At 31.9% G+C, this 23,789-nt stretch overlaps 1 protein-coding gene across 4 annotated transcripts in view; it reads left to right on the forward strand.

Annotated features, from left to right (window-relative positions):
• Positions 1-23,789, forward strand: part of LOC125051596 (microtubule-associated protein Jupiter) — a 92,308-nt gene that overhangs the window by 63,423 nt on the left and 5,096 nt on the right. The gene's annotated exons all lie outside the window — the stretch shown is intronic.

Genomic DNA, 23,789 nt, shown 5'->3' on the forward strand with positions numbered 1-23,789 from the left:
TCCTTGGGTAGTTAGACCTCTTTAATGTCAAATGTTAAATCCATATAACGGCTTAAATATACTTCCGCCTCATAGCTCGCTGACAGCTAACGAATGCATAAGACATTGAATAAATTTAGTTTTCCGTCTAATTAATAATGCCAGGAGTACCAAATCACAGTAACAAGGGAGTATTCGAGAAGATCCATAGACAAATAGAAGTTATAAATAACAGCTTATTTAAATACATTTATGGAGGAAATTGCCGTGTTGTTACAGTCGAGGCTGTAATGAAAATTAATGACTGAAACGCCATCTGTACTGCGCTCGAGTTATTAATAGATCCTCTTGGGTTAGGTCTTTTGTTCGGTTTAATTAAATAATTTATTTTGTATATAAAGTGTGTCAGTTGTAGAAAGCAAAAGGTGATCCGTGATAAATCAGAAAATTTCAAAGTAAATATAAAAAAAATTATAGATCTAAAAAGTATAAACGAAATTTGGTCTATCCATATAATATACTAGCTGACCGGGCACACGTCGTTTTGCCATGTATATCATTTATAATAAAAAAATAGGGGTTGATCGTAGAGGGGTGAAAATTAGGGGTTGTATGTATTTTTTAATGCTGTATCATAAAAAAATTAAAATTTAAAATTTTGTCTAAAAAATAAAATAAAAAATTTAGGGGTGGACTACCCCTAACATTTAGGGGGATGAAAAATAGATGTTGGCCGATTCTCATAGATACCGGATAAGCACAAAAAATTTCATCAAAATCGGTCAAGCCGTTTCGGAGGAGTATGGCAACGAAAACTGTGACACGAGAATTTTATATATTAGATATGATAAGTAAAAAAACAAAGTCCTACCTTACCATTTAATGTATGTACCAATTATGATTACCAACAAAATAGTTATATAAACATGAAACTTATTGAACAAATCAATTAAAAAGAAAGTATCCATCTAATTGAAAACCAAACAGTCAAACATACTAATAACATCACGATCTACATTAAAACATTCACGAATCACGATTGTACGTAGAAGCTTTACATCCCACGCATACTATAGCCTTATAAAGCCAGCCTTATTCACGTAATTGGAAGTTAAGCTCGTATTCCAATATGTATCGTATCTTGAGCTATGACAAGTGTCATTAGTTGACAGTTTCTTGAAATCGATTCTGTGTCATAAATCAGTCTAATTACACTAGTAATATAATATATATATACTATTGATTTAGTATTTTATAGGGGTTTGCTTATAGAGTGACAATATCATGAAGAACACGGAACATAGAATTGCCTATATATAACATAGACCGTGTTCGTCACGATCACTTTTCACTACTTGCTGTCTTTGTATAAATTCTATAGATAATATACATATTAATTAAATATAATATGTTAATATAAGATTCTATAGTTTCAGAAATGAAAAAAGGTTTAATATTCATTGCATCTACAACATATTCAATTAAGTAGATCACATCACTAATGCACCGTTTCGCATCATTGCACTTTCAAACTGCATTAAGGGAATATTAACTCGCGATAGACGCGCTCTCAATATTAAAGCGATAGAAGTGCTTAGGATAATATTAAAATTTGTGTCAAATTTTGAAGTGATGCTCCGGTTTTCTTCTACGCGATCGACAAACTCTGGGTACTTCAAAAAATCAAGAAGGCATGTATCACAATTGATACTTTTAAATTAATGAATTTACCAGAATAATATCGATAGTACCAAATAATGCTCTTCTAATATAATATTGATATCGCAGATAACCGCTAGAAAATGCCTAAGCGACATGTCAATTTGACATTCCATAGATGCTTGATAAATGACAGATGGAAAATTGACTATTAAATATTCCAATGGCGGTTACAAAAGTTCAATGTAAGAAAGTGTTCTATGCGTATTTTATTTCTGTCACGTATTAATGCATCCTTTACATGAAATAACGGTTTATTTATGGATTGAAATTATTAGTTTCATTCGGGACGCGTATTTCGGAACCCTTTCACTTCTTGTTCGTAATTTGGACCCAATTACAATTTTATTGGGTGTTAACTTGTTGATGTTTGTAGAGCGGTAAAATAGAACAATTAGCGATATTGTCTAACTTGATTGGGACTTTGCGGAGAATAAACATAAAAGGCTTTTTCATGAATTTTACCAATTTTATCCAACGCAAAGGAATATAATAACACAATTTAAAATTAATTTTTAAGTAGGAGATTAGTGTTCGTATATTTCTTTTATTTACTAAAAAAAATACTTTTTAGGGTAAGATTTATAAACGTGACTCAGCGCTAAGTAACTGGTACGTCAAAGATTTATTGGATTTTGACATACAGTGAGAAAGACAGTCATAGTTCGCGATTAGTCTGGTTACTGAATATCACCCATAGTGTCACTGTAGCCCTGTAGTCAAAAGATAGAGTTGCCTTAAGTAGACTGAGATTGGTTGCGAAAGAAAAGCTCATGTATTATAATGCTATCAGGAAGACCACCGGCGATGGAAATCCATTAAGTTCCCAACATTGATAAGAAAGTTTGCGCTTCGCGTGGGTCTCGAGAATGCAATCAATATGATAATTTACTTCCGAATTTTAAATATTGCAATATATTTTTAATTTAATAATGATTAAACATCTATTGATAACGTTTTTGTAAATTTTGTAGTTTGCAGTTATATTAGTTACAAATTGATTGTTTAGGTGACGTATTATAAACCACGTGAATGTTGAATGAAAAATATAAAGAAAAATATTCAGTTATACGAATAGACGATGTTGAGAAATGCCCAACCGCTTTTAGTTACTGCGATGGTCTATTTCGAGATGTCCATATGTCCACTCTACAACACATGTCAGTTTTCCTGAAATGTTTGCTAATTTCCTGTATCTGTGCAGCTAAACTCTATGCTGAAGCTCTATTAAAAGATCAATGAAACCAAAAAGCATTCAGGTTGCGTCTCGTCTGGAATATGTTTAGAAAGTAACCTTAGTTATTTTACATGGTAACATTTATGAAATGAGCAGTGTTGGCCTAGTGGCTTTAGCGTGCGACTCTCGTACCTGAGGTCGTAGGTTCGATCCCCGGCTGTGCACCAATGGACTTTATTTCTAGGTGCGCATTTAACATTTGCTCGTACGGTAAAGGAAAACATCGTGAGGAAACCGATATGTCTTAGACCGAAAAAGTCGATGGCGTGTGTCAGGCACTGGAGGCTGATCAACTATTTGCCTATTAGATTTAAAAATGATCATGAACCAGATTCATAAATCAGAGGCCAAGACCTAAAGAGGTTGTAGCGCCACTAATTTTTTTTTAACATTTATGAAATATTGTACGTTTCGAATTATTTTTATAAGGCCTGTTACGTACACTTTGGGTTGACGAGGATGCTATTTCAATCATAGATCAACTATGTAGAAATTATTTTCTATATTTATACAGTTCATGTGAAATATATGCAAAACTCAACCTTAATGTAATTAATTAACCTAAACAACAACCTTGATGTGATTACATGTGCGATTAAACATTAGATATAATGCAGTTCTGGCGTTAATTGGACATTTTCCTACCTGTCAATTCTGCGCATGAAACATTTTACGCCGATCTTATATGTAAATAGCTTTCAACGATACATTTATATTACGGTAATTACTATAAAATTAAGATTTTAATAAATATAATTATTGAGGTAATTTGCATTTAAAATTTACTGAGGGAAAGTTACGACTATATTAAAATAATAGTTAATTTGAACTGCAACAATTAGCATACTTGAAACGTAAAATTTGTTTATGTTTTAGATTGCTTACAGTAGTGTTGTCTTGTAACACGGTTTGGGTAGACATATTTATATTTAATTATATCTTATGGGCATAAAGCTAACCGTCTACTTATCCAATAATTATTGTTTTGCCGGATATGGAGCCCAGAACTCAATGTATAGGTGCATATTCCCGTAAAATTAAATTATAAAAATGTAGTCAAGCCACAAGTAGATTTTCCTTTGTTGTTTGTGTTGGAGTTAGCTCAGATTAGTGTAAAAGTGATTTAAAAAGCCCGATAAACCGAAGAAAATGTGTTGAAAATTGCTACGAATGAATGATCTATCAGGCCTTATGTCCAATTAGAGAGACGAGAACCCAATCTCTGCATCAGTCCAGCCACATGATTCCTCTGAAGTAGGCGAACGAGTCTTGTATCTTTTGATATAAGCTTCGTTAGAACAATCTAGATGGTCAAAAGGGAAATTTTCAAGGACGATTTAAGAAAAAGGTTCCAAACCCTTTTTTGTGTCAATAAAACCAATCTTAAGACTAAATTTGTAAGTTTTGTTGATCTTATTACGTTTGGCCTTTCACCTATTGAAAGTAATTGCTGAAACGAACCATATTTTGTTTGAATATAGTTCCGGGTTAAACAAAATTTGGAAATATCCTTAATCTTTAACGAATTCAATGCATATAAACATAACATGTTTTATCAGCTGTTAAACCATATTTTTGTGATGGCTTCACTTAGTGCCTTTGTTTTTCTAACATTGGGATGAAAATATTAATAGTATCAAATACCATCCGCTGATCTAATGGAACTATTTGTGGACGTGTTGACGACCCCTGCGCAGACGCATCGAACTTCCGCTCATATCAAATTGTTCACAACTGTGTTTACAATCTCTATTTTGGAAATAAACAAGTTTAAACAAATACTCGTTGTTGTGGTTAAATTCGTTTTGTTAGGTGTGGATCGTTTAACTGGTTTATTTACAAACCGCGAAGAATATACAAGTAATATGGAGTAAGTTATAAACGGTCAATTTTATTATCTATGCGTCTTAAATGAAAAAATCGACGACATGTGTCAGACAGAAAGCTGATCACCTACTTGTCTATGAAATAAAAATAATCAATTAATAAACGGATGCAAAATGAGGCGAAAACCCAAAAAGGGTTGTAGGACTTGATTATTATTTATATCATATCATACATATCACACGGTATATAAGAGAAGGTACACTTTACCCATTATCTTTTTAAATATAAATGTGTATGTTGAAAGATATATTTAATATTATTTCTAATATAATCAAACATTATTTTGCTAATAAGCTGTTAATAACACTTTCTTAAAAAGCAACACTTGCATCGCAATGCTTCGGGTCAACTTTGATTTTTTTTACATTCAATAAAACAAATGTTTACATCATCTCACTACACAATAGTCTTTAATAAACTCTCTCTTGTAGACAAGTGAAAATTTGATTCATCATATTGACAAGAACTTCAAGTAAAAAACTATGAAAAACCATTTGAAATGTAACCCGACGACCCCATCTTGATACTTTCACGTCAGACAGCGGCACAATGATGATCAAAATTAGCCTTTTTCACGCGTCCAAAATCACTCAAGGCCCATTACACAGCTTTCTTCCTTTTAAAGCGTTTGTCTAAAAGAATCTGCATTATTTTTGTCAAAATAAATGAATAAGTATGTTATTTTTTAAGGCAATCAATTTGATTATCCTCCAAGACAAAACATGTTTGTTTCAATGGAAATCGGAGTCTGAACCTTCGTATTATATATCCCTGGGGTTGTATCAAAACTAATTAATTGATTGTCAACTCAAATTAAAAACCTTTCAAAACTATATTCGTTTGATGAAATCATTTCCATATTTTTTAACAAGTCGATGTAATTGTTTTACGAATATGTTTTGTCTGTGGTAATATCAACATTCATAACAATTATCATTATTTTAGAGATATTATTTTACAAATAGTAAATTCCATAATCACAATGACGGCGACTGATGAAGAGACAAGTCTTTATAATAATTGGTTAAACAGAGTGTGTGTATCACAAAATTCTATCTCGGTAATATCGATAGAATAAATACGTCGAACGGTCCGAGGCCTCAATTAGAAACTCTAATTGCAGTCTCCACTTGATTGAAGTAAATAGTCGGATAGGTATTGACAGATAACTGACGGTTTTCTTGCTATTTTGTTACAGCACGCTCTACTGGTATAATCTGTATGCTAATTAGTAATTATGATATAAAATATAATATTTACTTGGTAAATACAGTTGTAATACAATCTTTGTACAGTTAGAACTCACTCTGTTATGTTTACAGGGGAATATTACTTTTCAATTTGTTACACACCTCATTACAAGAATTTTGAAATTAAGTATTTATATTACCACCTGGCTTAGTGGTACATGGCATATGGACAGCTGATCTTAAGTTCCATTCTAGATGAGACAATGATTATTTTGACTTGGTCCTTGGTCGTCCACCTACGTCTTTAAATGAAACAGGCTCAATTATTCAATCCTAGTAATTACTAAATCATAAACCACACCAATTTAGAAGATAGTTTTTTATTGACAAGCAAAGGCATTAATTAGTTATGATATTCATTTGTTTTACAATGTGATTATGTTTTGAAGTTAGCCATAGTGATAATTTTTCACACACAGCTTTCGCAGTGCTATCGCATCAATTTGAATCCTATCCTGCTGTCTTGTCTAAATTCGCGGTGAGATTTCGCTGTTAAAATTAGTAACTCACACTTTCACTTGCCAAAATATCAATTAACTCTAAAACTAACAATACGTACTTTCACATGGGATCATTAAGCACATTTAAGTCACGATTGTGTGTTTAAGTTAATTTTATATACGCAAAGAGTTACACAAAAAACTGAGATATAATCGCGGGTTAGGTGCGATCATTAGTTAAATTATTATGGCTCGATGAAAGATAATATGCGCAAATAAATTATTTTAGATTACACGTTATGGTACATTATGATAGACAAGTTTTGTGTAATTAGTTTTAGTTGATGTGCGCCTGTCATCATTTTTTAAATAACTTACTTCGATTTGTGAACGTAATTTGACCATGATTTTGTAAATCATCGATTTATATTATTAATCTTTTAGTATATTTTATTATATCACAAAAGAATAGTGTATTTAGTTAGCAATTTTTAGGGTCTGTTTCACAATGTATGGATAAAGTACCAAATAGCTATGCAACACATAAATTATTTGAAAGATAAATTGTGCTATTTGACATTCATCGGACTCATAACTTATGATGGACTTTATGTAACGAATAGCGCTATCTGACAGTCGTGAAACGCAACAATAGTGTTTATCCTACCAATAAGTAATAAATAGCTAATTTATAACTTATGTAGAACTTATCCGTACATTGTGAAACAGACCCTTAATCTATTTATGTTAATTTGACTTTAAAAAGCTTATAGAAACTTTAAATATTATTTAATATATGAATCAAATATTTATCGTAATAAAAATAATACAATGCTAGAATCAAGAGTTTAATAAATATTTCTAGAATGTCAATGGAATTCATTCAATCTCATGAGAATTGTTACCACTTGCAATGCTAAGATGGTCACCTCATTGTATAGACAGAGTAACGGAAGATATGACAGTTATCGCGCTAATGCATTTCCGTATCGAAATGGACATTCCATAATCGAATGTACAATGACATTACTCAAGCTGCTGCTGCTGCTAATCTGATGTAATAAGCTAATCAACATCAACTAAAGACCTTTCTTTTGGCTTTAATACGATTATATAATTGAAAATAATAAAAATTTCCTAAACGTTATTAATAGTTATGATGGCAAGACTGTTTGGCAGATAGACTTTTGTGATGAATTGCAGAATTTATACAAACTATGAATCTTAAAAAATTGTATCCCGACAAATACTGTTACATGAATTAATAGGAAGTCACTAAATCAACGACACACGTGAAAAACGACACCTTTCGCCAATAAATCGTCCAATATTCGCGGTCGTCGTGCCGAAGCGACTAGATAAGCGTTTTAATTAACTTTTCGTAATTTATATCTATATTAAAGGCTCGGCTAATGGCCGGCCGTGATTACCAATAAGCGGGCTCGATCACGATAAATTGCTGGGACGACGCAAAACCGCAACTTTCGAGTTATCTAACTGAGAACGTGACGCTCCTGTCACCGGCCAGGGGACAGACATCATCCATCATTCCCCTGCACTATCATATTGTAATCATGCGCAGCGCAGCTAATAGGTTAAATGCAAGCTTAGAATTGACATGAAATTAATACTGTGAGGCTGGGAACTTAATAATGATTCATTACCTGTCATATTATTATCATACTTGTATTAATTTGTTTTGATTAAAATAATTGGCATGTATTTAAGTTATAGTGACGATTATACAAAAGAGAAAATATTACTAGAAGTAAATACAATAATGAGTTAGTTCTGAATTTAAAAATGGAATAATATTGTGAAGCCGTGATTAAATATCATTGACATTTACACTAAATAAAATGATAATATAACTTAGTTAAACATATAACCTACTACCGATTCATTCGATGTTCTTGTAGTGCTTTCTTTAGAAATATATAAAAAAGTAACATTAAGTCTACTGTTAACATCCCCCCGTACTTTTTATATAAACAGTTTTTTCAGTAATTTCCACCTTTTGTACCCACATTGTTCGTTTTACTTTTTAATGCTGTAATCTTGCGAAAGTCCATGGCTAATCGATATTCCGATTTCTGGCGTACGCTATCAATAACGTGACATAATCACGATTTTATTGTATAAAAAATTTAGTACAACTCAATCTGTTGCATAACTCAACAAAAAATACATTATGATTGATGTAAATGAAAGCGACAGTCAGATAATCAATGATATTTGAATGCTAAATGGCCTCACCGATATATATTATTTAATATATGTATTAGGACTCCGTTTAAGTACTTAAAAGTAAGTACGTAATAGGTCCACGCTTTCGGACATATTTATGAACGCCTAAATGCAAAGTAATATAGACAAAACTTTCAAACGGTCGTTTATGTATGAATGCGTTGAACTCTATTGTAATACACTATATAATTGATTTTATTAATTTTAACGCCATTTTCTAATAATATGTTGTTGCCAAAAAAGCGTTTCCCAATCGAGTAGCATCCATTTGGTTGTTAAAGCTGGTAATATATTATGATGTCCTTTATCGATGTAACATTCGTTTGTTAGCAACCGTACCATTCCCTCTTAACACGATTATGAAAAATATTGTAAAAACGAACCCTTTGCCATGACCTGAAGCAATATTTCATGTAAATAGCTACGGTATTATAATAATTTCACAACCAATTCATGTTTTTGGTTAAGTACCTACTGGGGATTACCATCACTTTCAATGCTGAATATGCCCGTGCTAAGTTGAGCTCTGCAAATAAAATACGCATGCTTAATAAGAATCTTTAACTTTAAACAATCCCAGGTTTTAAATTCTTCACACCAAGAGAATTGGTCTTTCGTTCCACATGACCACCTCCAAAAGTAGGAACTCAAATTCGTGTCTCTCTGTACAAATACTACTGGTTTTAAAAATTTCAAACTTCGAACAGTGTTCCTGTTTTGCCTTAAGTTTAAGCTTAAAGCCTAACCCCACTGTCCAAGAAGGGCGTACTTTCGGCAGGGTGACTGTTGAAGAGTTATCACTTATGAGACTGCCTGGCCTTCTAGTGAAGTTATATATGTTAAAATAAAATAAATAAATAATGTGTTGTTCAACGTCAATATCCAAAAAATCAATAGGTAAACTATAAAAATCGTGTATCGTTAAGTCATGTTAAAAAAAGCATGACTTTTATTTCCTGCTTCCGGTGTAAAAGCTAGTTAGGATCATTAAGTTGTTTGTGAATGTTGGCAGTTTGTAGTTTAAATAGTGTAATTATACCTTTAGCATTATTAAGCTTTTATTTCACACACCTTAACAAATGCTCGGATATTTCCATAAGGTTTAGAATTGATTAAAAATTTGCATTTTTTGATAATACAACATATTACCTATTTATGTAAACGATGAATTTAAAAAAATGTTTAATGAAAGTAGATAGCATTCTAGATCAGGGTTAAACAAAAATACTAATAGATTGAGAGATAGATATAAGGAAAATTCATATATTTTCAGAGGTTGTAGTCGAGTCTATAAAAACTGTTATTGCACATTACTTTTATAGGATTTCGTATTTTTAAATAAGACAATAGTAAATTACTCATTTAAGAAGAGGAACATGTGCAATGTTAATTGATTAAGAAATTAATTTTATATATTTGATTAGCTGAATATATATCGAATTTATATATGCATTTATTTAAGTGCTTAATTATGTTCCTACAACTAATCGTTATAAACGCCTCATAAAAATTTCAAATTACACGATAAAGTTCTACAGTGCAATATAAATTAAACTCTGCATTTTAATAGCTGTTGGTAATTGTCAAAGTCAATTAACTTGCATGTTTTAACTAAAGAAATTCGTTTATTAAACATCCGGGGCTTGGATTTAACCAGATAAGGTAGAATAACTTGTATTGGGTTTCAAGTTAAATTAAAATGGCGAGTTTTGTTTCTTTGTGATTGGTTTGCCAATTGGTTGACCAATCACAGACACACGAAACGATTGGACTTTCCGTTTAACTAGTCGTAAATAGCAATCGTTTCGTTAGATGGTGATTGGTCAAATTTAGAGACGGATTGTATCACATGTCTCTCATTAGACTAGAGATGCTGCTACGACTGAACGAATTCCGCGTAAAGTAAACACAAAGGAAATAATTGATACCTACTTGACTTGAAATAATAACCATTCGATATGAAAACAGTTTAATTGCATATGGTCACATGGAAAACACAATGTTTTTAAATAATAACTTTATATCAGATAAAATTGTATAATTACGATAACATAAAATTAAAGTAATTATTATAATTATAAGGCACATGGAAACGTTGAAACATAAATACGGCGTTTTAATACCATATTATTGATACAAAGCAGACGTCTGCAAGGTCGTTTGTTAATCTATGTCACTTGAAGTAAATGGTGAGTTGATAATAAACATGCACCAGACGCTTTAAGTGACGTACCGAAACTAGCTTTATTTAAAGCTGTTTAACCCACGATAAATATATTCCTAATAAGCTGTGCACGACATAAAAGGTGCTACTGTTTTACTATTTTTATAACTAAGGTTTTTTTATGCCTATTAATAATTTTTCATGTTAAATGCTTTATCAATAAGGCCCGATGCAGTCAGTGACTTTGTTTGAAATTGTTTCTTGTGTTAATAAATAATAATAAACGAAAGATAACTTTAACAACTATATTTCCTATTTTAGTGTTAAAATAATATCTAAAATGTATATATATTTTATTTTGATTGGTCGCCGTCACAACACCGCATTAACTTAGTGGAAAATGGTGATAATATGCTATATTTATCTATAGGTATATGGACTTTTTGTATTATTAAGTAGAAGTTTCTATAGACAATTATTTGCCATTTCACAACTAGAGCAACCACTCCAACGATTCGCTTCCGTTTGATTTCGTGAAATTCGTGGCGATTTGATACGCACTTTGTTTTAAATGATCTCGTTACGAAAATATCTAAACGGGCTTAAACTAGTTAAAAGTAAAAATTGTTTCGTAATAACATTTCTCATTTTACCGAAAATAAAAATTATATAATGAAAACATTGAATTCTTGGCGCTTACATAGAAACTACGATGATCACATAGAAAATAATCTTATATCTTAGCATAGAATAAAATTAATTTATTTTGAATGATTGAAGTATTCAAACTGCACCCACCATGCAGTTCTTAATTTTAAAGTACGTTTATCCGCATTAGAAATAAAACTAAATTAATTAAAGTATTTTTCAATTTTTATTTTCAAAAAGAAAATTAATATTTTTCGTTCTACATCTGTAACAAGATATATTTTGTTTTATTAACACAATTTATAGAGCGTAATGGTCACATATTCTTTTCATTTTAAAAAAACTATGTGAGTTAATAAATGTTTCATATAACCTACATAACCTAAACAAAAACGCATTTCTTGAAAGAAAAAATAACAAAGTAACGTCCAAGTATAATCAATTTGTCCTATAATTTCTCAAGATAACTGAACATCGCCTCATGATACGCAATTAAAAACTGTTTGCCGATATTTAGAGCGTGTCGGTGCTGTACCGTTCGCCGGTCATTATATGCATTTGTACAGCTAATGAGATTATTATCCTCTTCTAGATAACGTGATAAATATCTTACCGACGAAGGCCTTAGGGCTTTTAGTTAACGCCTATTACATTTTACGATTTGTACTTTCTTTAGGACGTATATAAAGAAAGGGATGTGTTCCTAGTTATTTATGATGATAGAATGTATCCGTGCGTAAAAATTTTAGTAATTGTATTAGAACAGTTGAGGTTTTTTGAAGTCGAACATAGCACTAGCGATCGATGCCCCAAAGTAAATTAAATTTCAACTAAATCGCCTTTTCTAGACTCTTAAAGCGCTGTTTCTAATTACAATGTCTGTGTACAGTCTCCGTAGCTGCCTTGCGATTCTATAACTCACTTTTCGAACTCACACAGCGATTTTCGCATCGGCAGTCGCTCTCAAATCAGTCGTGAAGCAGTCATTTTATGATTTGGCATTCTGATAAACACTAAACTACAAGCACCCACCTAATCAGATTTAAGAGCGACCGCCGATGCGAAAACCGCTGTGAGAGTTCCAAAAGTGAGTTACAGAATCGCAAGGCTGTACAGAAAAGTAATAAAGCTTTAAGATACTACGAGCTTAATAAAAATTATAGAATCAGCTTACTTTTTTAATGTATATTACATCTTTTTATACAAGTGTAAAATAAATGCGCCAAAAATAGGCCTCAACTGTTGAACGTTATGATCTTATGTCACGAACGAGTAAGAACATTATAATTTATTCGACATGTGAATGGTGGAAGTTACACGCTTTAACATAATGCGATTAAGGGCTCATGTCATTCGGTTGTGTGATTAAGTGAAATTTCCCTTCGTATAAGTCTCCCCTTGATCACAGAAACTAAATGAAATCTCAGGGACACAAGATAAAAACGGATGATGCAGTCAAAACACCTTTGGTCTATAATCTAACTTTAATATATTCCGTCGTTTTCATTACTTTGTTTTGATACATTTTGCAGAAGTGTTTTATTTAAAATGTTTTTTTTTCTTTTCAGGTATGTTGATGCCAGCAAATACAAGTATTTTATTACAGTAATTACTGATTAATTTATTCAAGTAAGTGCTTAATTAAATTAAAGATGAAATCAAGTTTTACGTAATCCTTTGCGTAATAGGTATGTTTCTTGAACTATATTAGTTGTAAAGTCTTATAATTGCAATGGCCATGTTTACCCTTCAGCGATCTAATTGGAGTGCATGGGAACGCATTTCCGTGATACGTGAACCGAGTTTGTACTATTTACATACTAAGAATTATGTTTAAAACGCATATTAATTTAATTATCTGCGCAGTTTCGTACGCATTGTTATGGTTCTCTTAGATACATATTTGTAACTATATTTAAATTGCTAATTTTCCTTAGATTCACTAATAATACGCTATTAAGTAGTTGGTGAACTTTTAATGGTATATAGGTACAGATACGGTAAAAAAAAATTTTACTAGTATGAACTCTGGTTTACTCGGAAAATTGCAATTTGCAAATAATTTCGCCACATTGTCGACACGGCTGTAACATTCTAATCGCCGATCCGGGCTAAAGGTGCTCGTTGTTACGTGAATTATAGATATTCAACATTAAATTGTTACGACTCGCCGAGTTATTGTGAAATCTCTATCTGAACACGGAATATAGACGTGAATATGCCATAATGGTTAAGTCAGGTGTTCCATGTTCTAAGGTGTGAAGTTACATTCAATGTAGTTGAAATACAAGTATGAAGGCTCTTGTGACTCCAACAGTAGCGCCAGATACATAGATCTCTTTAAAATCTCTGACCAGCTCGCTTCTGTTCAAGATCCTGTAAAAAGATATAATTATTTCTACATGTTTATACAAAAAGTTTGGCTGTAATTGTTTTTGATGATTTAATTGACAGACACAGAAAGCTATATTAAAATTTTTGAGTCTTTAATTTTTAGATTTTATTAAAATATAAGAACTAGGTCTACAGAAAATGTTGAAGCAGACTAGCTAAAATCCTACTACATGCTACTTTAACATCCTCTGAAGCACATTTCAATAAAGTCATCGGGTTTGTACTGGCCGGATTCCTTTATAATTTTCAACCATGCCATATCCCTATCGTAGGCAAAATCTATATTTATTTTCAGTGACACTGAATACCATCACACCCGATATTTTTGTATCATACACATAAAAATAATTACCGTGTACCGAGTTCACGAACCCCTTGTACATAAATAATTGTGTTGCGATAATAAGGATGGCTAATACATGCGCTCGATTGCCGGTGCTTAGTGTTTATTGCTTATAAGGCGTTTATGGTGCTTTAGATTAATGCTATGGAAGCCACGATGCCTTTTATCTTAACTTGTAGCTCATATTGCGAACCATATCGTAGTTTGAATAAGACTTTACAATTTTCATAGGACGTTTGTGATAACATCAAAATAATAAATTATTCATTTATCAAATTCAAAACCATTTATTCATTTAGGTAACACAATGTACACGTCAATAAATAAATACTTCAATTTTTACATTTACTACCAGTTTTGAGAACTGGTAGTAAATGTAGAACAAGGGCGTAGAACGGACGAGAAGAACTGGCAATAAATTCATCGCCACTTCTTTTTAATCGCCACGTTCTTTGTTTTATAAAATGTTGGTAAGGAGCTATAACCATTACACCATGTTCCATATGACATCTTTAAGTAATCAACTATATTAAAACCAAAAAAAATATAAATATATAAACGAAAAGATAAGGAAACATGACAGACACATCACAAATACAAGATATGTAAAAATATATACAAGTTATAATTATAGAAGTGTCCTTAAATTGTTTCACAGATAAGATTTTTTAAATAAATGTATGAGTAACACAACTGAAATAAAAAAATGATAATAATTGACACGAAAATGTAGACTACATACACAAAATACAACAACGATTTCAACAGGCGCTTGAAAATTAACTTTTTAGCAGTTTTTTCTGACAGACGTAACGTTCAGAGTTGGGAGTCTTTAGCGCATTTTAGAATAGCAACAATCTGTTTCATAAAACGTTGATGAATGTAATGTCTTTAATATAATCGCTGCGACAACGTTTCCCCTAATTTCTAAGGGTTGTTATCATAGGTGAAAGTCATTTTTGATTGCAGACCCATTTTGTTAGGAGAATTTTTTACTTTAAGTAAATTATATAAAGGGTTGACACCGAACCATGTCTCCGATAATTTTATCGATAAATGCCATTTGAACATCGTTCAATATAAAGAGACAATTAGTGAGATTCGCTGAGTCAATCGCCCACTCGGTCGTTTAGTTAACTTATCGACCATAGCGATTTAAATCTAGTTAAGTGCTTATAAATAATCGACTGGTTTTATAACTTCGACTTTGTGGTAGCGCTTAGGGACAACCAATGACAAGTCTAAATGCAGTCTTTCAGTTCATTCGAAACAAATCGAAAAGATTTAGTTCATATTCTATGTCTGAGTCCTGGTATTAAAATTCCTGCAAGAAGGAAACTTATTTAACCAATCGTGTATTTTTTACATTAAACGAATGCAAGTAAAAAGGTTTTTTTTTTTTAAAGACAATTCACACCAATTGACCTAGTCCCATGGTAAGCTGGTGAAGCTTGTGTTATGGGTACTAGGCAACGGATATACATACATATTATAGATAGATAGACATAGAAATACATATTTAAACACCCAAGACCTAAGCACAACACCAAATGCTCATCACATCGATGTTCGTCTCAGCCGGGGATCGAACCCGGGACCCATGGATTCGTAGTCAGGGGAACCACTAGACCAATGAGTCGTCACCGAATGGTCTACCGAATATTCTTTTGCTCCAAGATTACGTTACGTTACATCCTATAGATACGTATATATTAATACGCTTGTAAATCGCAAATCGCTTGAGAAGGCTGAGGCTTTTAATTAAGAGAAATATTTATAGTTTGTATTCAATCTACAGGCACTTATTTATGTACTTATTTATTGGTCAGCTAACAGATGTTACTTAAAACATCACAGCATGCATAATGATAACGTCGATTTAAATATAAAATGTGACAAAGAAATCAAGCTTTGTTGCAAAAAATAGCAATAGTACTAGAAAACCTAGTAACTAGAAATTATATGGTATTCAAATTCGATATATTTTCTTTTTTGTAGACTGACCATTAACATAACCTTCGTTGTTATAATCAAAAAAAGTCATCGCTTTAACATGAGTTAGTTAGCCAATAGAGCCGTGTTTATAGCATTTCATGTGATTTATTGCAATCTAGCACGAACGTTGGAAAATATATATTTTTGTGTTTAGTTGATACAGCTTTATTTGTAACCTAGTTAAACTTGAATATAATGTAGAAGAAAATTAAAATAATAAAAAGTCTATTTTGATATATATTAATTACATTTATGCAAAATTCAATTTTATTAGGTACTCAAAACAAATCTACTTCCATATTAGACTTACAAAAAAATCCTACATATTTTAAATTCTAAAACGAGTTTACGGCTTTGTTTTATAATATTTATTAAAGCGTGTTTGAAACAGTAGAACTAGAAAGAACTTTCGTGCATTACTCTGTATCACGATCTTATCAACAATTCAACAATAATTCGCGTGGAGATATCGATTTCTCCTCTGAGATTGCGATCGAGCGTCACACTGCGCGGGCGACTTGCCTTGATCGCCGAGATCTTATCGGCGCATTTGAAATGTCGGCTTGCGTTTGGCCTAATGCACTGAGTAAACATATTGATTGTTACCAGTGCTCATAGAATTGATTACGATCATATGGAGTTTTAAGTAGATGTGTATTATTTATTACATTCTATTGGTATAATTCTCTAAAGTGTCTTTTTTATATTGAAGTATTATATATTAATTTTTGGTAGTTTAAATTATCCTAAACCGATTTTACGATTGTTATTTCCGATATATTCGTAGACAAACTATACGTAGATAATCTTTTTATTTTAATCGCTTATACACACAACAATAAATCACAAGCGATTCGAAATATTCAAGTTTTTCTAACACTATTGCGGAGGCATTTCGCTATGTATTCCCAGGTAATGGTATAAAGTATTCGATGGAACGAGTACAAAAGCTTACGTTAGTTTGTTTTAATATAGTTGTGAAGGCAGGTCGTAGACGTCTACCAGACGATGGGGGTAATGACCGGCTCGCTGAAAGGCCTCGGTAAAATCAAAATTGCTGAGTGTATTGAGAATTTAATCTAAGTAATTGCTTATTCAGTTCCTGATTTAATATTAGTTAGATATTAAATTTCCTTAAATATTTTAGCATCAAACAAAAGGTACTGTAACATTAAAGAGATTAAGAGTTCAATACTTCTAAAAATAAAAGAAATATTAAAATTTAGGTATTGATATTATTCTTTGGCTCGTGTATAGTTGCAGTGTTGACGTCAAGCATCCTTTTAGCCACTTTACTTAGATAATATAAATCGTGATTGTGGATAAGATTGCTCTGAACAAAACTCGTAAAGCAAGTCGATCGGAAGGTATAAGGCATTATCTTTTTATGCGTATAATCAAGGTCTATTTACTTTGAATTACCTCTAATACTATCAGTAAAGTATACGGAGCGTTTAAATATCGAATAGGTTCGATTAATATTACATTAAAAATGTTATATTGCTAAATTTATGTATCGTCGTGTCAAGGTTGTATTTCAGATTGTAGTAAAACCTATCGATTTTTAAATAAAATTAAAAGAAATTGTGGAAATAAAAAGGAAGTTTTAATTGAGATTGAATGAGAACATGAGCATGATGATGCAATAATTTCAGAAAGTTTTAAAATGTAAAAGTAAAAGCTTATATTATTGATTGGAAATGTTGTTTTAGAAGCATTCAAACGTTTTAAAATGAGTGTAATGCTTAAAGGAACATTTAGTTCAATTAGAGCCTCTGTCTTGCAAATAAGGGATCATAAGTCATATCCTTTAACCTGGTGTGAAATTTTGAAATAACGAACAAAGACAGTCTTGCTTGCCCTCGAAAGGTGTTAATGCAAGACGGGAAGGTTTTAGTTATATTATTTGCTGAAATGTGCTTTGTTGCCACAATTTTGCAATAACTTTTAACGTATTAATGAGCAGTGTTGGCCTAGTGGCTTTAGCTTGCGACTCTCACCCCTGAGGTCGTAGGTTCAATCCCCGGCTGTGCACCAATGGACTTTCTGTCTATGTGTGCATTTAACATTCGCTCGAACGGTGAAAACATCGTGAGGAAACTTTGCTTGGCTTGCCTTGGCAAAAAGTCGACGGCGTGTGTCAGGCACAGAAGGCTCATCACCTAATTACCTATTACATGTACAGAAATCTGAGGCCCAGGCCTAAAAAGGTTGTAGCGCCATTGATGTTAACGTATTAACTATCTTAGTTTAAGTTCCTCCTCCGATCGCTTGCTTATTGCTTAAACGTCGTGTTACTCCTGAATCTGCGAACGCCTCTACCTATAAAATATAACTCAGAGGTCATTTATAAAAGTTGTCTATTATACCAATAACAAACATCATTTCCGGTCCAATTTTATAGTTTCTTTACAATAATACGGAATGTAAGTAGGTGAGCAATGAATCATCATTTTTATATTAGCAGTTTCATTTCCAGGATGTATAATTTTAGACATATTAGGTTAGTAAATACTTATAAAACTAAACAAAGATTCTTGGGTTAACAACCAATGTAGACATCGAAACTTGATAAATTTATACTATACAGCTTTTGTTTATATATATACCTATATATAATAGGTATACTGTAATGTATATAATGATATAATGTAATATATATTTCAGTCTAAGGATAAGGATAGTAAAAGAGGTAATTGACTATTATTATCTTTATTAAATTATGTAAAGCAATACATAAAAATAATTAGTAAATACAGCTTTAAAATATTGTACAATTTCAAATATTCTACTCGTGGCCGTCTGACCCCTTCGGCCTCGAATTGTCCGTGTTCGTAAATCAGCCATGCAAATTGAGTTATTTATTATTTAAGAATATTTGAATACAAGTTTAGATACTGTGGTAAAAGAATTATTGATGCAGCAAATAAAGCTTACACTTAGAGAAGATTTACTTAGGAGCCATTACGACAAAGCAAAGCAAACTAATCGCAATTGCTACGTTGCTTTTTCTATAGAAAGGATATTAGGCAGTATTTTTATTGAGAATGTATGATCCTAGCAGTTACGGATTAAGAACTCGGGTGTACCGTGTAAGCAAATCAATTGGTGCTAAAAGTGAACAATCAGTCAAATATAATGAGTATAATTTGATATATGTATTATAGTCTACCAATGGTCTATGCTAATAATAATTTCTTACATTGCGGTAAATTTGCAGTGTATGCACACTAATTATTTACTTTCCAAATGATGGATAAATACAGCTAAGATATTACCTTTAATATCATTCGCCGATCTAGTCCTGGATTATAAAATAAATGCTAAATACATCATTGCAAGCACCGTGTCGAATGTCTGTTGCAGATTCATAGTACGTCTAGTTTCGCTCTGACAGTTGACACTATCTCTCGTGAACATCTTTTCTGAGTAAAGCATGAATTTATGTTGCCTGCATGCAATAATTGCCATATTTATATCATAATGTATAAAGACAGTTCCGTTAAGACAAGAAATATTGTTGTACCGCTTATTATAATGTTGTCTATGACTTCAAAATTAGGTGAACTAATTTAAACTATCTACATGCGTATATTTTTATTTTATTAGATTACATTATCATTGTTTCGACGTCCTGGAGGAAAAACTTAGTTTTTGTTTAATTGTATGGTCGCAATGTAAACACGAAATTAAGTTTTGATTATGATGAATAAATGTAACTATTTTTTTACTTATGACAAAACAAATGAAAATATACAGAAAATATAATTTGTGTATAAATGGACGGATGATAAAATTGTTTACATCATTAATACTTATTCCTCAATAATCTGGCATAACCATGAACCATACAACACTTTTCATGAAAGTCCTTAAAGTCAAGCCAAAATATCGAAATATCTTTTTTATGATTCTAATTTACGACTATCTAAAATAGACAAACAAGCTATAGTATACATAAAACCCGCTCACTCAGCACGCGGCAAATGGTCCCTTATTGCGTGCAACGCATGCGTCTAGTATAATATTAAACAATTTACTCTCACGCACTTTCTTCCCTTTGTTAATTATAGCACGGGCTCTATGTTATTTTGGTTACACCTATGTAATTTTATCTTGTTGCGTTGTCTTCTCATAACTAATTTTCAACGTTAGACGCATGGCTATTATTTCTTGTTGTAATCTGTGACAGTCATTTTTAAAATGAAGACAGCGTCGTTTTCTAACCGGAAAATATTTTTTAGATATAACATTTACGTGATTCAATTATAAAAATTGAGAATATGTTATATTATACTCTTATCTATCTGCTTGATTTATTGAAGTTATACTTCTTTTGGCGCGTTAGAGAAAAATTATGACAGTAAATTTTTAAGATGCGCGCGCACACCGTCACAAAAAACCGACACCCTGAAGTTAGCTATAGTCAACATTTTAGTTATTTTTTGTGTGTCGTTTTTTCTACAAACGTGGAATAAAATTTTTGAAAAAAAAGAAAAGAAAAAAATCTTGTTACGCCAAAGAAGTATAACTTCTAACGCGTGTACATGAGTACACACACGTTTTTATTTTTTAATGACCGATAACCGAAATTATTTAAATTTTTAAACCCTTGCCTATTGTTTTGTGGGGGTTAAACATAGTTTATCTTTCACGTCGGAACGGGATATGACTTTTTATAGAATAATGCAACAGGAAGTCTACAAGAGATTCGCTATGGTGTTGTATGCAGTCTATTCATGACTGTAGGCGTTTTCATGTGACAGACGAGCAGTGGTGCATAGCGACCGGAAACCGCACTAGCGCGCTATCGATTTACTTCTGCGATGCGGTGTGCTCTATAGTCTATTATTTTACTATTTTACAATGCTAATTATCTTAAATGTAGTATTTATTGAAGAAAAACAATATGTAAGACATAGAGTAGAGGTCAAACAATTAAATTTTTATTGTTAAAATAAAACACAGCAACGTTTATTCATCGCAAACTAATTAGAGAATATACGATGCCAGAATGGATCTGACGAGAGTATGAATGTTAATTTTTCGTCATGAATTTGAGAACAATCGAATTATTTACTCAAGAAATGGCTTTAATTGATGTCGATAAAAACTATGTCATCACAATAGTATGATAGTATCTGTAAAATGTATATCTATGGCTTGGGACTTGTAACATTTATCTGAAGAATGCCTGCTATTCATTCAGCTTTCATATTATTCGTATCATCATATCGTATGACTTATCTACGATCGAAAATCAAGATAGCCTTGGGGCATTTATACTGTCGCGCTACTGTTCTGTGTTCTAGTCGTGAGTGTCGCATCAAAGTCTAGAAGACAATAGTTGGTATTTAACGTAGACATTGATGGCTCGTGGCATAATACTACTTACTCGAATTCAGAGAATTATATGTATTAATTAAAGAAATATATGTATTTTATGGTCTTTATTAAATCCACATTTAATTTATTTGTATACAATTTCTTGAACGAAAGAAATTATCTCAACAAGATTGCCAATAGTCAACTTTTGTGTTTGTGAACGTCGAAATGTTTGTAAAGAACACTCGTTTTACAATGCTGCGCATGTTTTCTCTTGTCAGTGATAAATAAATTTTAAACTTATTCTTGCGTTAACTATTTTTCTGATAAATGTTGATAGAAAGTATTTTATCGTCATGCTATTTTTTATTACAATTCTATATATAGAACTATAGGTGAATAAACAAGAAATGTTACATAAAGATGATTTTAAGAAATGGCAATTGCATTTATTGGTCTTTGAGAAATATTTTGTTAATTTTACTATATTCATTTATAACCGCGCATAATAATTTCTCACTAATGTACCGTTTCTTATTCACTCGGCCGCAGTGTAATCGTAAGATGATTACTATATAGACATTTTTATTGTAAGGAATTGGTAACATATGAATTAGTACTTCAATTATCAAAATAAAGTATTAATTTTTAAGAACTCTGTCTGTACTAAAAGATACATATAGTATATGAGTAAAGACAGTAGCCTCCATGTAAAGAATTTACTTTGTAAGCGGCTTCTAGAGATAATATTTATTAGCTTTCACGTGTTCTTTTACACGCTCGAATAACTTTGCTCAATCGCCTTTGAAATTGATGCTTATTACATGACTTGGTGCATAAATTGTAATGCATAGGTAGCAACTAAATACTAATGGCTGAAGTAAGAAATGCAGTGGACTCGTAACTATGTAGCATCATAGACATCACTTATCATGGGGATTTCTTTATTGGTTGCGGAATGTACATATATAAAAACTGTTTGGTGTGTCTTTAACTTATAAAAAACTAATGATTTACCTTCTTAAGTCGACCTACAAACCTAAGCATTCGTAAAGTAAATATACTCTATAGCGTTATAAAAACAAATATCATAGTCTAAAGTTACTTTCTTAAATTTATCGTTAAAATATTGGCAGTAATCAAGTTAATAAATTTGCATTAATGGTGAAATATAAATCAAGCGAGATCTTTTTCGGGATAACATGTATACCCATACTTTTTCAAAAAGTCTAATATAGAAATGAATGCCCGCTGTAGGAGTTTTTTCGGTATACGAATTATATAGGGTTGACTACCCTTAATAAAATTGTACTCATGTCGAACGTAGACAATAGACATGTTTTCACTACGAGTAAAATAGACAATAGAGTAAAATTAATTAGTTTTCACTATGTCCAAAATTTTTATCAAAGTTTTGAGGAAAACGTCGGGAATTATAGAAGTGTTATAATGAGAACTCGTACTAGGCGTATAAATGACATCTCGTTAAGCCGTCTTCGTTTCGCAGCTTACAAAATGCCAGCTCCAGGCATCGCTTTAATAACTTACGTGTGATACGTGCACCTATGTTATACCTATTTCAAATTTCTGTACATTCCGAAGTCATTAATGTTAAAAGATATTTATTTATCCACGTTTGAAATGCGTTTATATTTCAAAATGACCATTACAGGTTCAGGTTTTATTAGTACTTAGAGGGATGGACACAAAATAGAGATATACATGTTGATATAAATCAACAAAAAATCACATTAATTTTGAAAAAAGCTTTCCATCATTACGTTGAGGCCCCATTTCACCATTCAGGATACGCACGTCCTATGCACTTCATTGATTCACTAACCCATTTCGCTAATTAAGGTCAATGAACTACAATTCAATGATTGTTCAAAGGCAATTTGAGTATGTATTGATTTGCGGTGGTCATTTGACCAGTGGTCTGTCCCCTGCGGAAGTGGGCCCCTCCTGTACTTTGTTAATGAGTTATGCATATTCAGGTAGGGGCCGATTGCACTTTTGGTATTTCGTTTCGGTAATATGATAGGCACATTAACGAATGAGTCAGATTTTGAATGTATTTCATTAGTTTTATTATTTCTCGCGGAGTAAATCTCTTAAAGTTGAACGCTGTAAACAAAAAGGTATATAATATCTATTCTAT

This window comes from Pieris napi, chromosome 8 (genome assembly GCF_905475465.1).
Source record: "Pieris napi chromosome 8, ilPieNapi1.2, whole genome shotgun sequence".
NCBI lineage: Eukaryota > Metazoa > Arthropoda > Insecta > Lepidoptera > Pieridae > Pieris > Pieris napi.